Genomic DNA, 26,903 nt, shown 5'->3' with positions numbered 1-26,903 from the left:
GTTTAAGTGTAAGACAGGTTAGGTTTTATTTTACAGGTAATTTGTATTTATTTTTACTAGGTAGTTAGTAAATAGTTAATAACTATTTACTAACTAATCAACCTAGTTAAAATAAATACAAACTTACCTGTGAAATAAAAATAAAACATAAGCTAGATACAATATTACTATTAGTTATATTGTAGCTAGCTTAGGTTTTATTTTACAGGTAAGTATTTATTTTAAATCGGAATAATTTATGTATTAATTGTAATTTTTATTTGGAATTATTTTAATTATGTTAAAGTTATCGGGTGTTAGGGTTAGGGTTACGTTAGAGTTAGGGTTAGACTTAGGGTTGGGTTTATGGGTTAATAACAATAGTATAATGGCAGCAACATTGGGGCAGCAGATTAGGGGTTAAAAAGTGTAGTTAACTGGCAGCAATTTTGGGGGCAACAGATTAGGGGTTAATAACAGTAATGTAGGTTGCGGCGATGTTAGGGACAGCAGATTGGGGTTAATAAGTGTATGTAGGTGGCAACGACATTGGGGGCAGCAGATTAGGGGTTAATAATATTTAACTAGTGTTTGCGATGTGGGAGTGCGGCGTTTTAGGGGTTAATATGTTTATTATAGTGGCGGCGATGTCAGGGGCGACAGATTAGGGGTTAATAAGTTTATTATAGTGTTTGCGATACGGGAGGGCCTCAGTTTAGGGGTTAATAGATAGTTTATGGGTGTTAGTGTACTTTGTAACACTTTAGTTATGAGTTTTATGCTACAGCTTTTTAACGTAAAAACCCATAACTACTGACTTTCAGGTGGCGGTACAGATCTTGTAGTTATAGGCTGTACCGCTCACTTGTTGGCCGGACAGGCAAACTCGTAATACCAGCGCTATGGAAGTCCCATTGAAAAAGGACTTTTTGAAAGGTGCAGTAGTTTCGTTGCTTTACGGACAAAAAGGTGTGCGGTACAGCTGTACCTACAACACCTGTAATACCAGCGGTAGTGAAAAAGAGCCATAACGCTGCTTTTTCACCATAACGCAAAACTCGTAATCTAGCCGAACGTCTATATAATATTAAACTCTAACATATGCACAAAAGAAACTTGAAAACACTTCAATAAAATAAAAATAAAATAAAAAAGAAACAATCTAGTCAACTTTGACACAGTGAGAGACGAGCCCTAGAGTGGATTTTGTTTGCAAGGCTAATCATGTTAGGCCCCTCTGTCAGCTAACAAGCCTCTATGGCTCCATGCATTAAGCAACAGCTGTGGGCCTGCTTACCACAATGTAAGAAGCAGTGGTCATACAATTGCTGCTTCATACCACTCCGCCACCTCAGAGGTTTATTAAGGGTGACTGACAGCCCCCCGCTCTCATGAAATTGGTCGCAAAAGAGCGTGAGGGTGGAATTGCACAAGGAAGCAGCCACAAAAAAGATTGGGTGGGTTCCCTTCTCAGCATGTGGATTAGTACATGGGGGCCAATGAATCAAACCCATTGTGTTATAAAATTTATTTTAATTCACCCACTTGCAACCAATAATTTAATTTATTATAAAATGTGTTTTTGTATGTAAAATACAATTAGCAATTCGTTTTCTAAGTGTAATTTATTGGTCCTTAAGAGGAAAAATGAATACTTTCCTAGAACTGTTTTTTTTTTTTTTTTTTAAATAAACAATTGTATTTTTGCTTTCAAAATCAATTGCCATTGATATGGTAATGAAGGCAAGGAGCAAAGTCATGCACACTTCATCTATAATATCCTTCTTTACCTCTATGCATGTCTATTGCCAACACAAAAGGTATTATATTCTGACTGTAGTAGAGTTTCCCTAGCCATACACAGCAATATCTTAGGCCTATTGGAAATATAATAAAAAAAAAAAAAAAAGAAAGAGACAGGAACCTATGTTGCATCTCAAAATTAATATGATAATATGGAGATGAAACAGTATTTGCAAATGAGACTTTTAAGGAACATGTTAATGTTACAAGGTTCTTTAGAACATAATTGCACAAATGTCCTTGATAAATGTGTGTTAAACCCTCCGTTGTAGGGGGAATACACTGATAAATCCTTACTTCTTTCAAGTTGGTCTTTGAGCACAACACAGATGGGGTTAAGTGGTAACATAGGAACACCATATCCTCATCAGAAGCACTGCATTGTACCATGTATAGATACTACCCCATGCCCTCATCAGCAGCATTGCATTGTACCTTGTATTACTACTACCCCATGTCCTCATCAGCAGCACTGCATTGTAACTTGTTTAGCTACTTCCCCAAGTCCTCATCAGCAGCACTGCATTGTACCTTGTTTAGCTACTTCCCCAAGTCCTCATCAGCAGCACTGCATTGTACCTTGTTTAGCTACTTCCCCAAGTCCTCATCAGCAGCACTGCATTGTACCTTCTATTACTACTATCCCAAGTCCTCATCAGCAGCACTGCATTGTACCTTTTATTACTACTACCCCATGTCCTGATCAGCAGCACTGCATTGTACCTTGTATTACTACTACCCCAAGTCCTCATCAGCAGCACTGCATTCAACCTTGTTTAGCTACTTCCCCAAGTCCTCATCAGCAGCACTGCATTGTACCTTGTTTAGCTACTTCCCCACGTCCTCATCAGCAGCACTGCATTGTACCTTGTATTACTACTACCCCAAGTCCTCATCAGCAGCACTGTATTGTACCTTTTATTACTACTACCCCATGTCCTCATCAGCAGCACTGTATTGTACCTTGTATTACTACTACCCCAAGTCCTAAACAGCAGCACTGTATTGTACCTTGTATTACTACTACCCCAAGTCCTCATCAGCAACACTGAATTGTACCTTGTATTACTACTAGCCCATGTCCTCATCAGCAACACTGCATTGTACCTTGTTTAGCTACTTCCCCAAGACCTCATCAGCAGCACTGCATTGTACCATGTTTAGCTACTTTCCCAAGTCCTCATCAGCAGCACTGCATTGTACCTTGTATTACTACTACCCCAAGTCCTCATCAGCAGCACTGCATTGTACCTTTTATTACTACTACCACATGTCCTCATCAGCAGCACTGTATTGTACCTTGTTTAGCTACTTCCCCAAGTCCTCATCAGCAGCACTGCATTGTACCTTTTATTACTACTACCCCATGTCCTCATCAGCAGCACTGGATTGTACCTTGTATTACTACTACCCCAAGTCCTCATCAGCAGCACTGCATTGTACCTTTTATTACTACTACCCCAAGTCCTCATCAGCAGCACTGCATTGTACCTTTTATTACTACTACTGCATGTCTTCATCAGCAGCACTGCATTGTACCTTATATTAATACTACCTCATGTCCTCATCAGCTGCACTGCATTGTACCTCTCTTTACTACTATCCCAAGTTCTCATCAGCAGTACTAAATTGTACCTTTTATTACTACTACTGCATGTCTTCATCAGCAGCACTGCATTGTACCTTTTATTACTACTACCGCATGTCCTTATAACCAGCACTGCATTGTACCTTTTATTACTACTACCGCATGTCCTTATCAGCAGCATTGCATTGTACCTTGTATTACTACAACTGCATGTCTTCATCAGCAGCACTGCATTGTACCTTTTATTACTACTACCACAAGTCCTCAACAGCAGCACTGCATTGTACCTTTTATTACTACTACCGCATGTCCTCATCATCAGCACTGCATTGTACCTTTTATTACTACTACACCATGTCCTCATTAGCAGCACTGCATTGTACCTTTTATTACTACTACCGCATGTCCTCATCAGCGGCACTGCATTGTACCTTTTATTACTACTACCCCAAGTCCTCATGAGCAGCACTGCATTCAACCTTGTTTAGCTACTTCCCCAAGTCCTCATCAGCAGCACTGCATTGTACCTTGTTTAGCTACTTCCCCACATCCTCATCAGCAGCACTGCATTGTACCTTGTATTACTACTACACCAAGTCCTCATCAGCTGCACTGCATTGTACCTTTAATTACTATTACCCCATGTCCTCATCAGCAGCACTGTATTGTACCTTGTATTACTACTACCCCAAGTCCTAAACAGCAGCACTGTATTGTATCTTGTATTACTACTACCCCAAGTCCTCATCAGCAACACTGTATTGTACCTTGTATTACTACTAGCCAATGTCCTCATCAGCAGCACTGCATTGTACCTTGTTTAGCTACTTCCCCAAGTCCTCATCAGCAGCACTGCATTGTACCTTGTTTAGCTACTTCCCCAAGTCCTCATCAGCAGCACTGCATTGTACCTTGTATTACTACTACCCCAAGTCCTCATCAGCAGCACTGCATTGTACCTTTTATTACTACTACCCCATGTCCTCATCAGCAGCACTGTATTGTACCTTTTTTAGCTACTTCCCCAAGTCCTCATCAGCAGCACTGCATTGTACCTTTTATTACTACTACCCCATGTCCTCATCAGCAGCACTGGATTGTACCTTGTATTACTACTACCCCAAGTCTTAATCAGCAGCACTGCATTGTACCTTTTATTACTACTACCCCAAGTCCTCATCAGCAGCACTGCATTGTACCTTTTATTACTACTACTGCATGTCTTCATCAGCAGCACTGCATTGTACCTTATATTAATACTACCTCATGTCCTCATCAGCTGCACTGCATTGTACCTTGCTTTACTACTACCCCAAGTCCTCATCAGCAGCACTGCATTGTACCTTGTTTAGCTACTTCCCCAAGTCCTCATCAGCAGCACTGCATTGTACCTTCTATTACTACTATCCCAAGTCCTCATCAGCAGCACTGCATTGTACCTTTTATTACTACTACCCCATGTCCTGATCAGCAGCACTGCATTGTACCTTGTATTACTACTACCCCAAGTCCTCATCAGCAGCACTGCATTCAACCTTGTTTAGCTACTTCCCCAAGTCCTCATCAGCAGCACTGCATTGTACCTTGTTTAGCTACTTCCCCACGTCCTCATCAGCAGCACTGCATTGTACCTTGTATTACTACTACCCCAAGTCCTCATCAGCAGCACTGTATTGTACCTTTTATTACTACTACCCCATGTCCTCATCAGCAGCACTGTATTGTACCTTGTATTACTACTACCCCAAGTCCTAAACAGCAGCACTGTATTGTACCTTGTATTACTACTACCCCAAGTCCTCATCAGCAACACTGTATTGTACCTTGTATTACTACTAGCCCATGTCCTCATCAGCAACACTGCATTGTACCTTGTTTAGCTACTTACCCAAGACCTCATCAGCAGCACTGCATTGTACCTTGTTTAGCTACTTTCCCAAGTCCTCATCAGCAGCACTGCATTGTACCTTGTATTACTACTACCCCAAGTCCTCATCAGCAGCACTGCATTGTACCTTTTATTACTACTACCCCATGTCCTCATCAGCAGCACTGTATTGTACCTTGTTTAGCTACTTCCCCAAGTCCTCATCAGCAGCACTGCATTGTACCTTTTATTACTACTACCCCATGTCCTCATCAGCAGCACTGGATTGTACCTTGTATTACTACTACCCCAAGTCCTCATCAGCAGCACTGCATTGTACCTTTTATTACTACTACCCCAAGTCCTCATCAGCAGCACTGCATTGTACCTTTTATTACTACTACTGCATGTCTTCATCAGCAGCACTGCATTGTACCTTATATTAATACTACCTCATGTCCTCATCAGCTGCACTGCATTGTACCTCTCTTTACTACTACCCCAAGTTCTCATCAGCAGTACTAAATTGTACCTTTTATTACTACTACTGCATGTCTTCATCAGCAGCACTGCATTGTACCTTTTATTACTACTACCGCATGTCCTTATAACCAGCACTGCATTGTACCTTTTATTACTACTACCGCATGTCCTTATCAGCAGCATTGCATTGTACCTTGTATTACTACAACTGCATGTCTTCATCAGCAGCACTGCATTGTACCTTTTATTACTACTACCACAAGTCCTCAACAGCAGCACTGCATTGTACCTTTTATTACTACTACTGCATGTCCTCATCATCAGCACTGCATTGTACCTTTTATTACTACTACACCATGTCCTCATTAGCAGCACTGCATTGTACCTTTTATTACTACTACCGCATGTCCTCATCAGCGGCACTGCATTGTACCTTTTATTACTACTACCCCAAGTCCTCATCAGCAGCACTGCATTCAACCTTGTTTAGCTACTTCCCCAAGTCCTCATCAGCAGCACTGCATTGTACCTTGTTTAGCTACTTCCCCACATCCTCATCAGCAGCACTGCATTGTACCTTGTATTACTACTACACCAAGTCCTCATCAGCTGCACTGCATTGTACCTTTAATTACTATTACCCCATGTCCTCATCAGCAGCACTGTATTGTACCTTGTATTACTACTACCCCAAGTCCTAAACAGCAGCACTGTATTGTATCTTGTATTACTACTACCCCAAGTCCTCATCAGCAACACTGTATTGTACCTTGTATTACTACTAGCCAATGTCCTCATCAGCAGCACTGCATTGTACCTTGTTTAGCTACTTCCCCAAGTCCTTATCAGCAGCACTGCATTGTACCTTGTTTAGCTACTTCCCCAAGTCCTCATCAGCAGCACTGCATTGTACCTTGTATTACTACTACCCCAAGTCCTCATCAGCAGCACTGCATTGTACCTTTTATTACTACTACCCCATGTCCTCATCAGCAGCACTGGATTGTACCTTGTATTACTACTACCCCAAGTCTTAATCAGCAGCACTGCATTGTACCTTTTATTACTACTACCCCAAGTCCTCATCAGCAGCACTGCATTGTACCTTTTATTACTACTACTGCATGTCTTCATCAGCAGCACTGCATTGTACCTTATATTAATACTACCTCATGTCCTCATCAGCTGCACTGCATTGTACCTTGCTTTACTACTACCCCAAGTTCTCATCAGCAGTACTGCATTGTACCTTTTATTACTACTACTGCATGTCCTTATCACCAGCACTGCATTGTACCTTTTATTACTACTACCGCATGTCCTTATCAGCAGCATTGCATTGTACCTTGTATTACTACTACTGCATGTCTTCATCAGCAGCACTGCATTGTACCTTTTATTACTACTACCGCATGTCCTCAGCAGCAGCACTGCATTGTACCTTTTATTACTACTACCGCATGTCCTCATCAGCAGCACTGCATTGTACCTTTTATTACTACTACCGCATGTCCTCATCAGCAGCACTGCATTGTACCTTTTATTACTACTACCCCATGTTCTAATCAGCAGCACTGTGTTGTACCTTTTATTACTACTACCCCATGTTCTCATCAGCAGCACTGCATTGTACCTTTTATTACTACATACCACATGTCCTCATCAGCAGCACTGCATTGTACCTTGTTTAGCTACTTCCCCAAGTCCTCATCAGCAGCACTGCATTGTACCTTGTTTAGCTACTTCCCCAAGTCCTCATCAGCAGCACTGCATTGTACCTTGTATTACTACTACCCCAAGTCCTCATCAGCAGCACTGCATTGTACCTTTTATTACTACTACCCCATGTCCTCATCAGCAGCACTGTATTGTACCTTTTTTAGCTACTTCCCCAAGTCCTCATCAGCAGCACTGCATTGTACCTTTTATTACTACTACCCCATGTCCTCATCAGCAGCACTGGATTATACCTTGTATTACTACTACCCCAAGTCTTAATCAGCAGCACTGCATTGTACCTTTTATTACTACTACCCCAAGTCCTCATCAGCAGCACTGCATTGTACCTTTTATTACTACTACTGCATGTCTTCATCAGCAGCACTGCATTGTACCTTATATTAATACTACCTCATGTCCTCATCAGCTGCACTGCATTGTACCTTGCTTTACTACTACCCCAAGTTCTCATCAGCAGTACTGCATTGTACCTTTTATTACTACTACTGCATGTCCTTATCACCAGCACTGCATTGTACCTTTTATTACTACTACCGCATGTCCTTATCAGCAGCATTGCATTGTACCTTGTATTACTACTACTGCATGTCTTCATCAGCAGCACTGCATTGTACCTTTTATTACTACTACCGCATGTCCTCAGCAGCAGCACTGCATTGTACCTTTTATTACTACTACCGCATGTCCTCATCAGCAGCACTGCATTGTACCTTTTATTACTACTACCGCATGTCCTCATCAGCAGCACTGCATTGTACCTTTTATTACTACTACCCCATGTTCTAATCAGCAGCACTGTGTTGTACCTTTTATTACTACTACCCCATGTTCTCATCAGCAGCACTGCATTGTACCTTTTATTACTACATACCACATGTCCTCATCAGCAGCACTGCATTGTACCTTATATTACTATTACACCATGTCCACATCAGCAGCACTGTGTTGTACCTTATATTACTATTACACCATGTCCTCATCATCAGCACTGCATTGTACCTTATATTATTACTACCTCATGTCCTCATCAGCAGCACTGCATTGTACCTTGTATTACTACTAACCCAAGTCCTCATCAGCAGCACTGCATTGTACCTTTTATTACTACTACTGCATGTCTTCATCAGCAGCACTGCATTGTACCTTTTATTACTACTACCGCATGTCCTCATCAGCAGCACTTTATTGTACCTTATATTACTATTGCACCATGTTCTCATCTGCAGCACTTTGTTGTACCTTATATTACTATTACACCATGTCCTCATCATCAGCACTGCATTGTACCTTTTATTACTACTACCACATGTCCTTATCAGCAACACTGCATTTTACCTTTTATTACTACTACCGCATGTCCTCATCAGCAGCACTGCATTGTACCTTTTATTATTATTACACCATGTCCTCATTAGCAGCACTGCATTGTACCTTTTATTACTACTACCGCATGTCCTCATCAGCAGCACTGCATTGTACCTTTTATTACTACTACCCCATGTCCTCATCAGCAGCACTGTATTGTACCTTGTATTACTACTACCCCAAGTCCTAAACAGCAGCACTGTATTGTACCTTGTATTACTACTACCCCATGTCCTCATCAGCAGCACTGAATTGTACCTTGTATTACTACTACCCCAAGTCCTAAACAGCAGCACTGTATTGTACCTTGTATCACTACTACCCCAAGTCCTCATCAGCAGCACTGTATTGTACCTTGTATTACTACTACACCATGTCCTCATTAGCAGCACTGCATTGTACCTTTCATTACTACTACCGCATGTCCTCATCAGCAGCACTGCATTGTACCTTTTATTACTACTACACCATGTCCTCATTAGCAGCACTGCATTGTACCTTTTATTACTACTACCGCATGTCTTCATCAGCATCACTGCATTGTACTTTTTATTACTACTACTGCATGTCCTCATCATCAGCACTGCATTGTACCTTTTTTACTACTACACATGTCCTCATTAGCAGCACTGCATTGTACCTTATATTATTACTACCTCATGTCCTCATCAGCAGCACTGCATTGTACCTTGTATTACTACAAACCCAAGTCCTCATCAGCAGCACTGCATTGTACCTTTTATTACTACTACTGCATGTCTTCATCAGCAGCACTGCATTGTACCTTTTATTACTACTACCGCATGTCCTCATCAGCAGCACTGTATTGTACCTTATATTACTATTGCACCATGTTCTCATCTGCAGCACTTTGTTGTACCTTATATTACTATTACACCATGTCCTCATCATCAGCACTGCATTGTACCTTTTATTACTACTACCACATGTCCTTATCAGCAACACTGCATTTTAACCTTTTATTACTACTACCGCATGTCCTCATCAGCAGCACTGCATTGTACCTTTTATTATTATTACACCATGTCCTCATTAGCAGCACTGCATTGTACCTTTTATTACTACTACCGCATGTCCTCATCAGCAGCACTGCATTGTACCTTTTATTACTACTACCCCATGTCCTCATCAGCAGCACTGTATTGTACCTTGTATTACTACTACCTCAAGTCCTAAACAGCAGCACTGTATTGTACCTTGTATTACTACTACCCCATGTCCTCATCAGCAGCACTGCATTGTACCTTTTATTACTACTACTGCATGTCTTCATCAGCAGCACTGCATTGTACTTTTTATTACTACTACTGCATGTCCTCATCATCAGCACTGCATTGTACCTTTTTTTACTACTACACATGTCCTCATTAGCAGCACTGCATTGTACCTTTCATTACTGCTACCGCATGTCCTCATCAGCAGCACTGCATTGTACCATTTTATTACTACTACTGCATGTCCTCATCAGCAGCACTGCATTGTACCTTTTATTACTTCTACCCCATGTTCTCATCAGCAGCACTGCATTAAACCTTTTATTACTACTACCGCATGTTCTCATCAGCAGCACTGCATTGTACCTTTATTAGTACTACACCATGTCCTCATCAGCAACACTGTATTGTACCTTGTATTACTATTACACCATGTTCTCATCAGCAGCACTGTGTTGTACCTTATATTACTTTTACACCATGTCCTCATCATCAGCACTGCATTGTACCTTTTATTACTACTACCGCATGTCTTAAAATAAATAAAAACTTACCTGTGAAATTAAAATAACCTAAGTTTAAACTAACAATTTACCTAACATACGGCTAGATTACAAGTTTTGCGTTAGAGGCTATGCGGTGCTAACAAGCAGTTTTTTTCTCACCGCTCACTTACCTGCAGCGCTGGTATTACGGGTTTTTACAAACGTAGAGCAAAAATTGTGCTCCTTACCGCACTTCAATACCAGTGCTGCTTAAGTCAGCGGTGAGCATAGGAATCAAAGGGGAGAGCCGGCTGAGAAAAAGTCTAACACCTGCAAAAATACAGCGTAAAACTCAGTAACGCAGCCCCATTGATTCCTATGGAGAAACTAAAAGTTATGTTTACACCTAACCCCCTAATATGAACCCTAAGTCTAAACACCCCTAATCTTACACTTATTAACCCCTAATCTGCCACCCCTGACATCGCCAACACCTACATTATACTTATTAACCCCTAATCTGCCGCTCCGGACACCGCCGCCACCTACATTATATGTATTAAACCCTAATCTGCTGCCCCCAACATCGACCGACACCTACATTATATTTATAGACCCCTAATCTCCCGCCCCCAATGTCGCTGCAACCTACCTACACTTATTAACCCCTAATCTGCTGCCCCCAACGTTGCCGCCACTATAATAAACATATTAACCCCTAAACCGCCGCACTCCCGCCTCGCAATCATTAGCTAAATATTATTAACCCCTAATCTGCTGTCCCTAACATCGCCGCCACCTACCTACATTTATTAACCCCTAATCTGCCACCCCCAATGTCGCTGCCTCTATATTAAATTTATTAACCCCTAAACCTAAGTCTAACCCTAACACCCCCTAACTTAAATATAATTTAAATAAATATAAATAAAATTCCTATCATTAACTAAATAATTCCTATTTAAAACTAAATACTTACCTGTAAAATAAACCCTAAGCTAGCTACAATATAACTAATAGTTAGATTGTATCTAGCTTAGGGTTTATTTTTATATTACAGGCAAGATTGTATTTATTTTAACTAGGTAGAATAGTTATTAAGTATTTATTAACTATTTAATAACTACCTAGCTAAAATAAAGACAAAAGTACCTTTAATATAAAATATAACCTAAGTTACAATAACACCTAACACTACACTACAATTAAATACATTAACTAAATTAACAACAATTAAATAATTCCAATCCAATTAAATAGTTCCAATCAGCCGATAGAATATGAGCTCAATCCTATTGGCTGATCCAATCAGCCAATAGGATTTATTCTACCTTAATTCCAATTGGCTGATTCTATCAGCCAATCGGAATCTAAGGGACACCATCTTGGATGACGTCACTTAAAGGAACTGTCATTCAGTAAGAAGACTTTGTTTGAAGAGAATGCTCCGGGTCGGATGTCTTAAAGATGGAGCCGCTCTGCATCGGATGGATGAAGATAGAAGATGCCGTCTGGATGAAAACTTCTGCTCATCTGGAGGACCACTTCGCCTGACTTGGATGAAGACTTCTCCCGGCTTCACTGAGGACTTCGGCCCTGTTGGATGAAGACTTCTGCTGCTTCCTTGAGGATGGATGTCCGGTCTTCAGAACAGTAAGTCGATCTTCAGGGGGTTAGTGTTAGTTTTTTTTTTAAGGGTGTATTGGGTGGGTTTTATTTTTTAGAATAGGGTTTGGGCTGCAAAAGAGCTAACTGCCCTTTTAAGGACAATGCACATCCAAATGCCCTTTTCAGGGCAATGGGGAGCTTAGGTTTTTTTTAGATAGTATTTTATTTGGGGGGTTGGTTGTGTGGGTGGTGGGTTTTACTGTTGGGGGGGTTGTTTGGATTTTTTTTTACAGGCAATGCCCCGCAAAAGGCCCTTTTAAGGGCTATTGATAGTTTAGTTTAGGCTAGGGTTTTTTTTTATTTTGGTGGGGGCTTTTTTTTTATTTTGATTGGGCTATTAGATTAGGTGTAATTAGTTTAAATATCTTGTAATTTGTTTATTATTTTCTGTAATTTAGTGGGGGGTTTTTGTACTTTAACTAATTTAATTTAATTTATTTAATTGTTTTTAATTTAGTACATTTATTTAATTATTAAGTAAGGTTAGGTGTTATTGTAGCTTAGGTTAGGTTTTATTTTACAGGTACTTTTGTATTTATTTTAGCTAGGTAGTTATTAAATAGTTAATAACTTGCCTGTAAAATAAAAATAAACCCTAAGCTAGCTACAATGTAACTATTAGTTATATTGTAGCTAGTTTAGGGTTTATCTTATAGGTAAGTATTTAGTTTTAAATAGGAATTATTTAAGTCATAATAATATATATATATATATATATATTATTTAGATTTATTGTAATTATATTTATGTTAGGGTTAGACTTAGGTTTAGAGGTTAATACATTTAGTGTAGTGGCGGCGATGTTGGGGGCGGCAGATTACGTTTTAATAAATGTAGGAGAGCATGGATATACAGTCAAGGCAACAGAGCAAAGTTTTGTTCAAGGTTCATATCAACACGGATTTACCTTTTCAAACAGCGTTTAGATAACCCGCCTCATGCCGTCTTGTGACCTGTGATTCACGGTACCGCCAGAAGACACACACCCCTCCATAACGCTTACCCACGCCATTCAGGACGTTGCATCCTAATAGCACACACTCAGACTGGAGTAAGACGGGAGTGCTGAAATAGGGGAAGACCACTCACAGTGGCTGTAGCATACAGCAAGGGCTTTCTGCCCAGAAGAAGAGACGGCTCCCTGACGACCGTCACTGACTCGGCTTCACATCATGTGAGTGCTTGTTTCCAACATACTACTATAGTAGTGACACAGAATTGTGGATAATGTTCAAAGGGGGGTTTGGCGGTTTGGACTATTGAGCTGTATTACCCTTAGTTGAAGGCACACAGGGGTTAATTATTTATACATTGAACTGCCAAACAATTGATTTGAGCGAACTGTATTTTCCCAGGGGAGTAATTTTCATTGGTTAAGTTAAAAATAAACTAACACTAACCCCCGACGATCCACTTATAGTTTCTGAAGTCTGGACATCCAGGAGGCGAGAAGTATTCATCAAGACGGGAGGTCTTCATCCATCCATTCGGCATCTTCTATCTTCATCCAGACGACATCTTCTATCTTCATCCCTGCGGTGTCTTCTATCCTCATCCCGGTGGCGTGGAGCGTCCTCTCTTCATACGGTCGCCACCGTACACTGGAATTTCAATGCAAGGGAGCCTTTCAAAATGGCGTCCTTGCATTCCTATTGGCTGATTTGATTTTTGAAATTCAAATCAGCCAATAGGATGAGAGTTACTGAAATTCTATTGTCTATTTAAATCAGGGCTATTAGATTAGGTGTAATTGTTTTTATTTTGGATAATTTCATTTGTTATTTTTTGTAATTTAGTGTTTGTTATTTTTTGTAATTTTAGATTTAAATTTAGTTTTTTTAATTGGTAGTTTTTTTAATTTTAGTATAATATTTATGTTAGGTTAATTGTTAGTTTAAACTTAGTTTTTTTAATTTCACAGGTAAGTTTTTATTATAGGGACATTGTAATTTTATTTTAAAGTTAGGGGGTTGTTAGGTTTGGGGTTAATAGTTTAATTTAGTTTTTTGCAATGTGGGGGGCTGGCAGTTTAGGGGTTAATAGGTTTATTTAGTGACGGTGATGTTGGAGGCCAGAGGTTTAGGGGTTAATAACTTTATTTAGTAGTGGCGATATCGGGGAGCGGCGGAATAGGGGTTAATAGCTTTTATTAGTGGCGGCGATGTCAGGAGCGGCAGGTTAGGGGTTAATAACTTTATTATATTGTTTGTGATGTGGGCGGCGGAATAGGGGTAAATAGGTAGTTTATGGATGTTAGTGTACTTTGTAACATTTTAGTTATAAGTTTTGTGTAACAGTTTTGTTGAAAAAAACTCATAACTACTGGTATTAGATAGTGGAACGGATCATGTCGGTATAGGCTGGAACGCAAGCATTTTAGCCTCACCGTACAACCTGTAATACCGGCGCTATGGAAATCCCACGCAAAAACATTATTTTTTTTTTAGTGCGGGACTGACTTTGCGTTACAGGCTAAAATGCTTGCGGTATAGCTATAACGACAAGACTCGTAATGGTTGCATTATGGTTTTTACGCTGAAATGGCCATTTTTTTAGCGTTAAAACCGTAACGCAAAACTCATAATCTAGGTGAATGTTAATAATGGTAATAATGAATATTTATGTAATAATTTCAGTAAATCTATTTTGATTATTACTTATATCAATGTGTGGTATAGCCAATGAATGTAATGCTTTTCAATCTCTTCACAAATCCTTATGTACTATGTATTTTCCGTAAATATCTTGGCTTGTACTTCTACTTATACTTTATATACAAAAGTACCTTCAATAGATAATGGTAGATCATTCTTCTCATTTGATGCATGTGATTACTGTTTACATATATGTGCATTCATTTGCAAAAGAAAACTGTTACATTTTTTTACAGATTCATTTTCTAACAATTTGACATTTTTCTAAACAAAATGTTTAAACACTAAATTATGCAGTTTTATGATCCAGAAGATAAGCATGAATGTAAAGATGCCTTTGAGACTTAAAAAAGACAGCATTAGAAACTCATTATTATCGGCACATTTAGCGTGGTTAGAGTTGAGTAAAAAAGCCATTAAGTTAATGTAATAGTTAAACTGTTTTAATATAAAACCTTCCTGTTGGAACGTCTTGTAAAATATTTTGCTCATCTGTTTTGTTTAAAATTAGCTGAACGAAGAGGTTTAAAGTAAATGTTAAATTTTCGTATTAGATCTCAATGTTTTAAGATTTAAATTTGTCCAATTCACATAATCATTAAAGGGATATGAAACCCACATTTTTTCTTTCATGATTCAGAGAGAGCATGCAATTTTAAGAAACGTTCTAATTTACTCCTATTATCAATTGTTCGTCTTTCTTTTGGTATTTTTATTTGAAAAGCAGGAATGTAAGCTTAGTAACCGCCCCATTTTTGGTTCAACACCCTGGGTAGCGCTTGCTGATTGGTGGCTACATTTAGTTGAACCAAAAAATGGGCCGGCTCCTAAGCTTATATTCCTGCTTTTTAAATAAAGATACCAAGAGAACAAAGAAAAAAAATGATATTAAGAGTAAATTAGTAAATTGTTTAAAATTGCATGCTCTATCTGAATCACAAACGAAAAATGTGGGTTTCATATTCCTATAAAAGCAGGAAAGATGATTCAACATTATAGTCAACAGGAGCCTTTCATTTAATATAATGGTTTATTTTGTTATCCTCAATATATTTTGTCTGCAATCAAACAATAAATCATTGTGCACTATGCTCTCTAACAAATACTGTTATTCTTCTAACAAATACTCGGCAAGATTACGAGTTTTGCGGTATGAGTGAAAAAGCAGCGTTAAGGCTCTTTTTGACTACCTCTGGTATTACGAGTCTTGCAGGTTTAGGGGCACCGCACACTTTTTTGGCTGTAACGCGACGTAATTACTGCAGCTTTCAAAAAGTCCTTTTTCAATGGGACTTCCATAGCGCCGGTATTATGAGTCTGCCTGGGAGGCCAAAAAGTGATCAGTACACCCTATACCGCCAAGATCCATACCGTAAACTGAAAGTCAGTAGTTATGGGTTTTACGCTACAAAGCTGTAGCTGTAAAGTGCTAAAAAGTACACTAACACCCATAAAATACCTATTAACCCCTAAACCGAGTCCCTCCCGCATCACAAACACTAAAATGAAATTATTAACCCCTAATCTGCCGCTCCGGAGATCGCTGCCACTATAATAAACATATTAACCTCTAAACCGCCGCACTCCCGCATCACAAACACTAGTTAAATATTACTAATCCCTAATCTGTCGCCCCTAACATCATTGCAACCTACCTACATGTATTAACCCCTAATCTGCCGCCCCCAACGTCGTCGCCACTATGCTAAATTCATTAACCCCTAAACCTAAGTCTAACCCTAATCCTAACACCCCCTAACTTAAATATAATTAAAATAAATATAAATAAAACTTACTATCATTACCTTAATAATTCCTATTTAAAAATAAATACCTGTAAAATAAACCCTAAGCTAGCTACAATATAACTAATAGTTACATTGTAGCTATCTTAGGTTATATTTTTATTTCACTGCTAAGTTTGTATTTATTTTAACTAGGTAGAATATTAACTTTTTACTAACTACCTAGCTAAAATAAATACAAATTTACCTGTAAAATAAAACTTAACCTGTCTTACACTAACACCTAACCTTACACTACAATTAAATAAATTACATAATTTAAATACAATTACCTAAATTACAAAAAAACAAACACTAAATTACACAAAATAAAAAAAGAAATTATCAGATATTTAAAATAATTACACCTAATCAAATAGCCCTATCAAAATATAAAAGTTCCCCAAAATAAAAATAAAAACCTAGCCTAAACTAAACTACCAATAGCTCTTAAAAGGGCTTTTGCGGGGCATTGCCCCAAAGAAATCAGCTCTTTTACCTGTAAAAATAAATACAAACAACCTCCCAACAGTAAAATCCACCACCCACACAACTAACCACCCAAATAAAATCCTAAATAAAAAAACCTAAGCTCCCCATTGCCCTGAAAAGGGCATTTGGATGGTCATTGCCCTTAAAAGGGCATTTAGCTTTATTGCAGCCCAAAGCCCTAATCTAAAAATAAAACCCACTCAATAAACCCTTAATAAAACCTAACACTAACCCCCGAAGATCCACTTACAGTTTTTGAAGACCCGACATCCATCCTCAACGAAGCCAGCAGAAGTCCTCAACGAAGCGGCAGAAGTCTTTATGCCAACCGGGCAGAAGTCTTCATCCAACAGGCCAAAAGTTTTCATCCAGACGGCATCTTCTATCTTCATCCATCCGGCACGGAGCGGGTCCATCTTCAAGACATCCGGCGTGGAGCATCCTCTTCTCTTGACGTCTAATGACGAATGAAAGTTCCTTTAAGTGACATCATCCAAAATGGCATCTCTTGAATTCCAATTGGCTGATAGAATTCTATCAGCCAATCGGAATTAAAGGTGAAAAATTCCTATTGGCTGATGCAATCAGTCAATAGGATTGAGCTTCAATCCTATTGACTGATCCAATCAGCCAATAGGATTGAGCTTGCATTCTATTGGCTGTTCTAATCAGCCAATAGAATGCAAGCTCAAGCCTATTGGCTGATTAGGTTTTAAGATGAAATGCCCTGAGAAGTTCCAACAAAGTCTGAGAGTTCATATCATGAAGATGGACCTACCTATGTAAACTACACAAGGAATGGACACATGGCCGGGAGGCCTGTATTTTGAGTATGATCACTTGTATTGTTTGGGCTGCCGCACATTCCCCCCATTAGGATTCTATCTTAGAAAGCCAGATTTCCTAAGGCTGGTTAAATTATATGAATAATCTCTCTATTATGAAATTGAGGAGCTACATGCTGCTTTGGACAATATGTTACAGAACTTTGAGAAGAAGCTCTCTAATACGATTGTGCAACACCTATGATCTTGTGGGTCTTGAACATGGCACCTAAAATACCCTTGGATGCAGCTCTATTCACAGTTACTAATGAACACAACAATGATTTATTACATGCTATGTCTTCCCCATATATTTCTAGTGGGGTAAGCCATTATTTGTGCACAGCTAAGCCTTTAGTGATAGACTTAAAGCCACACCCTATTTTTCTTCAGTATGAAGGAGCCAACAAGTTGGTCCCTTGTTAGCTTAGTGCTGTATACAAAGGAAATCTTTCAGAGAGGAAGATAAAAGCAGTTCCGCTAATGCTGAATAACAATGCCACAGGTGAAGCAGTTCTCAAGCCACTACTAGTACCTACCCATGTGTCACTGCTCCTGAGTTTCCTTGCAGTGAGCCAAGCGTTCACTGTTGGCTCTTTTCTTGGATTATGCTGAAGAGAAGGCAATGTGACAGGGGACGTTAAATTTTACTTTGAACTTATACCTGGATCTGTAATGTTGCGCTGTCTATATTGGGAACTCAGTTTACTCCATGAGGCCCATTTATCTAGCTCTGTATGAAGCATGTGGGCCCGTGTTTTCTAAAGGCCGCTGCTCCATAACCCTGTCCGCCAGCTCTGAGTACGATCGGGTTGATTGACACCTCCCTGCTGGCGGCCCATTGGCTGTGAGTCTGCAGGGGGTGGCGTTGCACCAACAGGTCTTGTAAGCTGCTGGTGCAATGCTGAATACGGAGAGTGTATTGCTCTCCGCATTCAGCGAGGTCTTGCGGACCTGATCTGCACTGTCAGATCAGTTCCGCAAGACTGTTGTTAAATAGGTCTCCATGCCTTTATCTGTAGTCTGCTGGTAATATGTGCGATTCATTAAGATTAGAATAGAAATACTTATGTGTTTTTAAGTTTAAAAGTTACACTCCTTAATATTACTGAGGGCGTCTTGCCATGGCAGTGCTACAGATAAGGATCATAGAAGAAATGTCTCTCCCCATCTTAATGTACTTTAGATATTATTATCAGTCATTTGTAGCTATCTTAAAATAACTAGAAGGCAACCAGCGTTGACTTAATTGCAGCATTTACCCTGATTGTATGAATGATAATATCAGTCTTCTATGATATGTTAGAAGCACCTCTCTTCGATCACTCAAGTTATTCCCCTACAATCTAAGGTTTGGATTACGAGTGGAGCACAATATTGCGAGTGTTATATTGCCGCTCTGCACAGTAATACCAGCAAACGTAAATGTCTGCTGGTGAGGTGCAATGTGAACGTGACCTTGCGTTTCGATTGCCTGTAAGCCTTGCGCTCATGAGAGCGCGCTTACATAGGCTCCAATGGGAGCCTCACTCTCATGCCGTCAGACACGACAAACCACCTAGCGCAGCTCAGAGGCAAATTTGCCCATCTTTGGGCAAACAAAATTATATTTATATGTATATGAATATATACATATATAATTATGTGTTTATTTGTGTATATACACATGTAAACACTTTAATATATATGTATGTAAGCATATACATATATAATTATAGTAAAAACACAGCCCCTCATAGACTTCAATGTAAAGGCCCCACATTTTCTCACTTTAACCCCTTATAACTGCTTTGTGAAGTTTTTTTTTTTAAATAAAAATAAAGATACTCATATTGTTTTTTATTTGTACAGTACTGTCCTCTTTATTTGGGTGGCAATTGGGGCACATTTATTTCATTAACAAGAGGTCTGACCTCTGGTTAATTGCGCTTAGCACAAACTGAAACCGTGAGCATTAACCAGCTACTTGTAATGGCTGGTTATTTAACGTGCACCCGTAAATGATGTAGACAATTCTTTTTTATCTCTAGGCCTAGTCTTGGTAATTGCCCCGCTAGAGTGTTACATTTCATTAGGTTAATTTTATAAGTAAGCCTTTAATTGCAACTCTGAACCCAGTAGTAGTTTCTATAGAGTAAGCAACATCCAGGTTGCAGAAGTGAGGCATTCGCCCTATTATTAAGCCATGATTTTGAGCAAAATATGGCCCATAGAGCTAGATAATATAACATATTGTTTTTATACTTCTCCTTTTAATGGACATTACGCACTATTACGTGCTCCATGTTTAAGGTGACCATTTTTTTCAAATTTAAAACCAAGACATTAAAATAGCTCAGCCAGCATGAGTAATAGTCTCTGTCATAAAATATAAGTTGAAAGAATATTGCCGAGTATGCTTATCTTTTTTTTTCTTTAAAGGGACACTGAACACAAATTTTTTTATTTCATGATTCAGATAGAGCATGCAATTTTAAGCAACTTTCTAATTTACTCCTGCAATCAATTTTTCTTTATTCTCTTGCTATCTTTTTTTGAAAAGAAATAATGTAAGTTTAGAAGCCATCCCATTTATGGTTCACAACCTGGGTTGTGCTTGCTGATTGGTGGTTAAATGCACTCACCATTATACAAGTGCTGTCTAGGGTTCTGAACCACAAATTGGCTGGCTCCTTAGCTTAGATGCCGTCTTTTTCAAATAAAGACAGCAAGAGAACGAAAAAAATCATAATAGGGGGGGGCAGAGCAAGCCGGACTTGACAGCAGTCGCATAGAACAGTGGCTCCTGCTAGATCATTTTACTTTGATATAATTTTGGCTCATTGTTTGCCATTTTTCGCCAACACTTTGTGTTCCTGCAAGGGTCTGAGACTCAGCGTGCTGCTGGTCAGAAAAATTTTCCCCGTTTCTTCGCAGTGTGGTTTTTGTCAGCAGAAATCTGTGAGTTACGCAGCGGGAGCTGGGGCGCCATCTTTTCTCCCTACTGCAGTTTGGCAATAAAGATGACTTATATTTGGGACTCAGAGTTACTCCGTATCTTTTGCGAACACTGTGACAAGGTGGAACAAGCTTTATTATTCACCCTACATGGGGAGCTAAACAGGACTGGGATTGATACGGGAGAGATCCCTGGAACGGAGCAATTGACGGGGATCATTCCTGAACAGTGCTATGTAAGGGAAGGCCAAACAGACTTGCATGGAGCTGCAGTGAATGCCAGCACTCAGAATGAAGATGGCGCCAAACAAATGGAGACCTTTTGCGCTCTTGTGGAATCCTCTGAGACACCTCTTGATCCCCAGAGCCCTAACCCTGATACACTTATTTCGGAGCTATCTGCATTGAAGCAAGGTTTCGAACTGCAGTTTCTAATGGAGATGGAGCAAGCACTTAGTTCATTACCACTGGTCTGCACGGGAGAAGCAGAAGTGCTTTCTTTGGAGGCCACGGTACAGATGCTAACTGATTCTAACACTGCTGCTAGATATCACTTGGAAAATGTTGAGCCGACTGCATTGGGGAGAGAAGAGGACCTTGAACAAGGTACACGCGGTGCACGATCGCAGGCCAAATCAGCCGCATTAGATTTTGTACATGCTACAATAGTGTGGGAACTGTTCTGTGTTATGGGGCTAGATGCTTCTGTGAGCGGAATACAGGAACCCCACAAGATGAGCCGGGCTGGTATGTGGGACCCTGGAGGCTACTACTTTATTATGACAGTGGAGCGGCAATATTAACTCTGCCTTGAGATGCCGTGCTAATTGATATAACTGTGAGACACTTCCTAACGATGTTTACCCCTACAGGATGGCCAAATTAGATTTTCTTGCTCTTAATTTTTGCTGCACTGTTTATACTCATATTTACATACTATTAGATTTTATAGTGGCACCCCCTGGGACGTTGAACATCTATTTACATTGAAGATACTGTGTGGTGTAATAATGCAGACGTTATGTACTTTGGTGGTCCATTGAATGATTGTTTATGAGTGTGCTATGTACCTTATATATAGGTATTCTTTGAAGGTGCCATATCATAGTTATTAAAATATTAAATATAGCCAGAACAGTATGAGATACTCGAAGATATCCTAGGCAGCTGCCTCTTAAGGTTATTAGGCTGTGGTGTAGAGAGTTCACTTATAGTCAATATACTAGCTAAGATGCTTTTGTTTTAACTTAGTACTGCAATGTCTATGCTTAGTTTTGTCTACACTAATAGTTTATGTTAACTCAATTGAGACTCTCAGCAAAAAATTTTTTATATACATGGAAATGTTCTCTAATTGTAGACTTCTCTAGCACAATAATTTTTATCAGATGTTATTATGCCAAATGCTAAAATTTCCATCTGTATCTATACTTAGACCACAGTTCTATTTCTAGTGGTTTATACCCCAAATTTCATAACATTCTCCAGGAGATTAGTGATTGAGGTCTGAAGATAAGCCGTGCTGTCCGTGGCCGGGGCAGCACGACTCAATCTCTACATACTTCACATAAATAACAGACCCTTCTGTATAACAGCTATCTATGAATAGCTAAAGAAAGAAAAAGGAGAGAAAAAGTAAAGGGGAGTCTTGAGAATTATTATAATGAATACCTATACCATCATACCAATGAGCCACTCTAAGAGCCGTATGATACTCACAAGCTTTTTAGCTGATTTTTGGTGTCGGATTCACTGCTAATACCTGAGAAATTATATAAACTACTCACAAATAGATAACTAGATCCTAGCTTTCCATTATTACCGAATTTTCAGCTCCCTCCATAGCCACTGAATAACAATAGTATCTGAATATATAATATCCCTACAAACATGTTTTATTGGAAGTTGCTGTCTTAGCCTCATCAAGTTCTCTAGATTGTTTAATTGTTAACATGTATGGCAAGTTTTATTAGCAAGTTCTTTGTTTATAACCAATGACCTATTGAGAGCCCCTAACCCTACTTTAAATCCTCCACCGTTTGGGTTTATCCCCAGTATATATAAATACATAAATAACCAATCTCGCTTATCAGCTGTACTATCATCCTTGCCCCCTAAGTAATTCATCATTAAATAAAGACAGTATTAGGCTTTGTATAATGTTTATAGTACTATATTGTTGAAGTTGCAGCCTTAGCCTTAACAAGCTTTTAACATATCTCTTTGCAGTGGCCCAAGAGTGGCCTTTGTACTACCTAACTGTATATTATAAGCCGGTTGGCTCAGTTTCCCCCCCCCCTAGGGGTCCCCCTAGTAGTTTACTGAGTAAGCTAAGGAACACAGATTCCATAGCAAATTTTCCTATGGATCATTATATATAGGATACAAGAGAGCGGCCTTTGATACTCCCACCCTTTATTGCCCCCTATGACAAAAAGGACCAGAATTGTATTAGCTCTATACTGCCTATATGTCATGTACTTATGGTACCAAAGTGAATATTGACTGATCAGGGAAACCATTTGTCATAATTATAAAAGAGGTCAGGAATTAAATGTACAGGATGTTTGTTTTTCACTCTCATATGTTTACCTTTAAGATTGTTAATTTCTTTTGTATGATAGCTGTTAAATATAGGCTCTATTTGATAATGTTATCACTATGCAGACATATGTATATGGGTTTAATTATCCTGTAAGCTTGTTTATGCTTTGTATGATGTTGGACCTCAATAAAAAATAAAAAAAAAAAAATCATAATAGGAGTAAATTAGAAAGTTGCCTAAAATTGCATGTTCTATTTGAATCATGAAAAAAAAAATGTGTTTAGTGTCCCTTTAAGTGAAATAATACAATAAAATGTACTCATTTTATTTATATTACATATTATGAAAGTAATTTTGTGGAAAAAAAACAACAAATATTTGATATGAGTAGATAAGTACATAATTGTATACTTGGGATTTCAGGATCCAAGTAATAAAGAAAAAAGTGTAGCAGTAAAACACAATGGTTTTATTAAAAAATGGTACAAAAGTATTTAATCTACATTCCTAATTTTGCTTCTTATATTTTTGTGAAGAGTGGGTTGATTTTAATAATAATTAGTTTTCCTGGATGTTTTTATAAAATTCCATGCAAGTTTGGTTAAAATTATATTTAGTAATTAGCAAACATTTCAAAGTTTCAACATGTAATTGAGTTTAAAGGGACAGTCTACACCAGAATTTTTATTGTTTAAAAAGATAGATAATCCCTTTATTACCCAATTTCCCCAGTTTTGCATAACCAACACAGTTATATTAATATATATTTTACCTCTGTTATTACCTTGTATCTAAGCCTCTGCAGACTGCCCCCTTATCGCAGTGCTTTTGCAGACATGCAGGTTAGCCAATCAGTGCAGATTCCTAAATAACTCCACGGTAGTGAGCACAATGTTATCTATATGATACACATGAACTAGTACTGTCTAACTGTGAAAACTTTCAAAATTCTCTGAGCTAAGAGGTGGTTTTCAACGGTTTAGAAATCAGTTTGAGCCTGCTTAGGTTTAGCTTTTCAAAAATACCACTAAGGAAATAAAGCAAATTTGATGATAAAAGTAATTTGGAAAGTTGTTTGAAATTGCATGCCCTATCTGAATCATGAAAGTTTAATTTTGACTAGACTGTCCCTTTAATCACTGGACCACATATTGTTCATCAAAGAAAAAAAAAACGTTCGGCAGGTGCATTGGTTCCTGGTAAACAGAGACAATATTCTACCAATTTGCCAATATTTTTGTAGGAAACATTATTTTCACTGAAGGCTTTGAATATTTCAATCCATCTGTTCGATACTGGTACAGGATTTTGTCACCAGTGAGTCATTTTTTCATCTGTAGTGTAGCGTAAAACAAAGCAGGTTTCATCACACAGTTCATCTTCTACTAAATTGATTTCAGAAAAATACTGAAGAATGTAATCATAGGAAACGTGAATGTTGCCATGGGTGAGTTTAGTGTTTAACAGAACCATATAGAATTTTTCGGTATACTTAATAGGTCTTTCCCATTCCTCTAGATATTGAATATGTGTCATGAAATACTTCCACTTTTTCTTTGAAAATAGCAGGTTTTAATATGCCTTCTTCCTCAAACTGCTTCACCTGTAATGGAAAGGAAACATTTGCTTTTCTGTCACCCATATATTATATATATACAATAAACAGACAAACATACTGTATATATATAATAAATGGTTTATACTCATATTTTGTGATATACAAAATTCAGTTATTTCATTGTAAAAATAATTTGTATATTACAATACACACTATATTTTAATAGATGTAATTTCGCTCCCCTTGAACCCCCAGGTGGAGGCAAAAAAGATAATGAAGATGTGTGAATTGCAGTGCATTATATATATGTTTGATGCAGTGACTCAATGTACTCTGAGAGGATTTATCATGTTACATCGGGCACAGGTGTTGTGCTTACTTTATACCCATAACCTCTTGTTGCTTTGGGGTATGGTATCTTTTTCCCTCTTCTTTATGTTAAGCTTGCCATGTTTATCGATAATGTAAAAGTCTCCTCTTTTTTTGCTTGGATTGCTTAGTTGTTAGTTTGTCTAGTGTTTATATTAATACGTTATTGCTGGCTGCCAGCTTGCAGCCTATAGGACTTACTGTGTCCTCTACTAATTTTTCCGTATAAAGCTATATGTAATACAGCTATTCTGGTGAGTGACATATTCACCTCTTGTATCGACGGTAGTTGGCATAGTGAACTGTCTATAGGTTGTTTTTGTTCTTTTTTCTGTTACATAGTGTACATTTCTTCTGTTACATGTTTTACATACTGCACATATTTGGCTTAGTCAAGACTGTATTGCAGCTAGTATTCGACCAATGATGACCGCTTTATAGCAAACCCCTTGAGAATTTCTCAATTTGACAGCTATGTTTTTTTTGGTTTTTTGGTTGCCATGACAACAAGTCTGTTTGGGGTTTGCATAATTATTGGCCATAGCTGGTCGGTAAGGCATATGTTTAATTGTGTTATAAGGATTTGCTGAGGGTGTAGCACTATAACATTTGTTGATAAGCCACTGTACAGGGAGTGCAGAATTATTAGGCAAATGAGTATTTTGACCACATCATCCTCTTTATGCATGTTGTCTTACTCCAAGCTGTATAGGCTCGAAAGCCTACTACCAATTAGGCATATTAGGTGATGTGCATCTCTGTAATGAGAAGGGGTGTGGTCTAATGACATCAACACCCTTTATCAGGTGTGCATAATTATTAGGCAACTTCCTTTCCTTTGGCAAAATGGATCAAAAGAAGGACTTGACAGGCTCAGAAATGTCAAAAATAGTGAGATATCTTGCAGAGGGATGCATCACTCTTAAAATTGCAAAACTTCTGAAGCGTGATCATCGAACAATCAAGCGTTTCATTCAAAATAGTCAACAGGGTCGCAAGAAGCGTGTGGAAAAACCAAGGCGCAAAATAACTGCCCATGAACTGAGAAAAGTCAAGCGTGCAGCTGCCAAGATGCCACTTGCCACCAGTTTGGCCATATTTCAGAGCTGCAACATCACTGGAGTGCCCAAAAGCACAAGGTGTGCAATACTCAGAGACATGGCCAAGGTAAGAAAGGCTGAAAGATGACCACCACTGAACAAGACACACAAGATGAAACGTCAAGACTGGGCCAAGAAATATCTCAAGACTGATTTTTCTAAGGTTTTATGGACTGATGAAATGAGAGTGAGTCTTGATGGGCCAGATGGATGGGCCCGTGGCTGGATTGGTAAAGGGCAGAGAGCTCCAGTCCGACTCAGACGCCAGCAAGGTGGAGGTGGAGTACTGGTTTGGGCTGGTATCATCAAAGATGAGCTTGTGGGGCCTTTTCGGGTTGAGGATGGAGTCAAGCTCAACTCCCAGTCCTACTGCCAGTTTCTGGAAGACACCTTCTTCAAGCAGTGGTACAGGAAGAAGTCTGCATCC

The sequence above is a fragment of the Bombina bombina genome, chromosome 2, assembly GCF_027579735.1.
Source record: "Bombina bombina isolate aBomBom1 chromosome 2, aBomBom1.pri, whole genome shotgun sequence".
NCBI classification, from domain to species: domain Eukaryota; kingdom Metazoa; phylum Chordata; class Amphibia; order Anura; family Bombinatoridae; genus Bombina; species Bombina bombina.
This window is presented reverse-complemented; position numbering follows the sequence as displayed.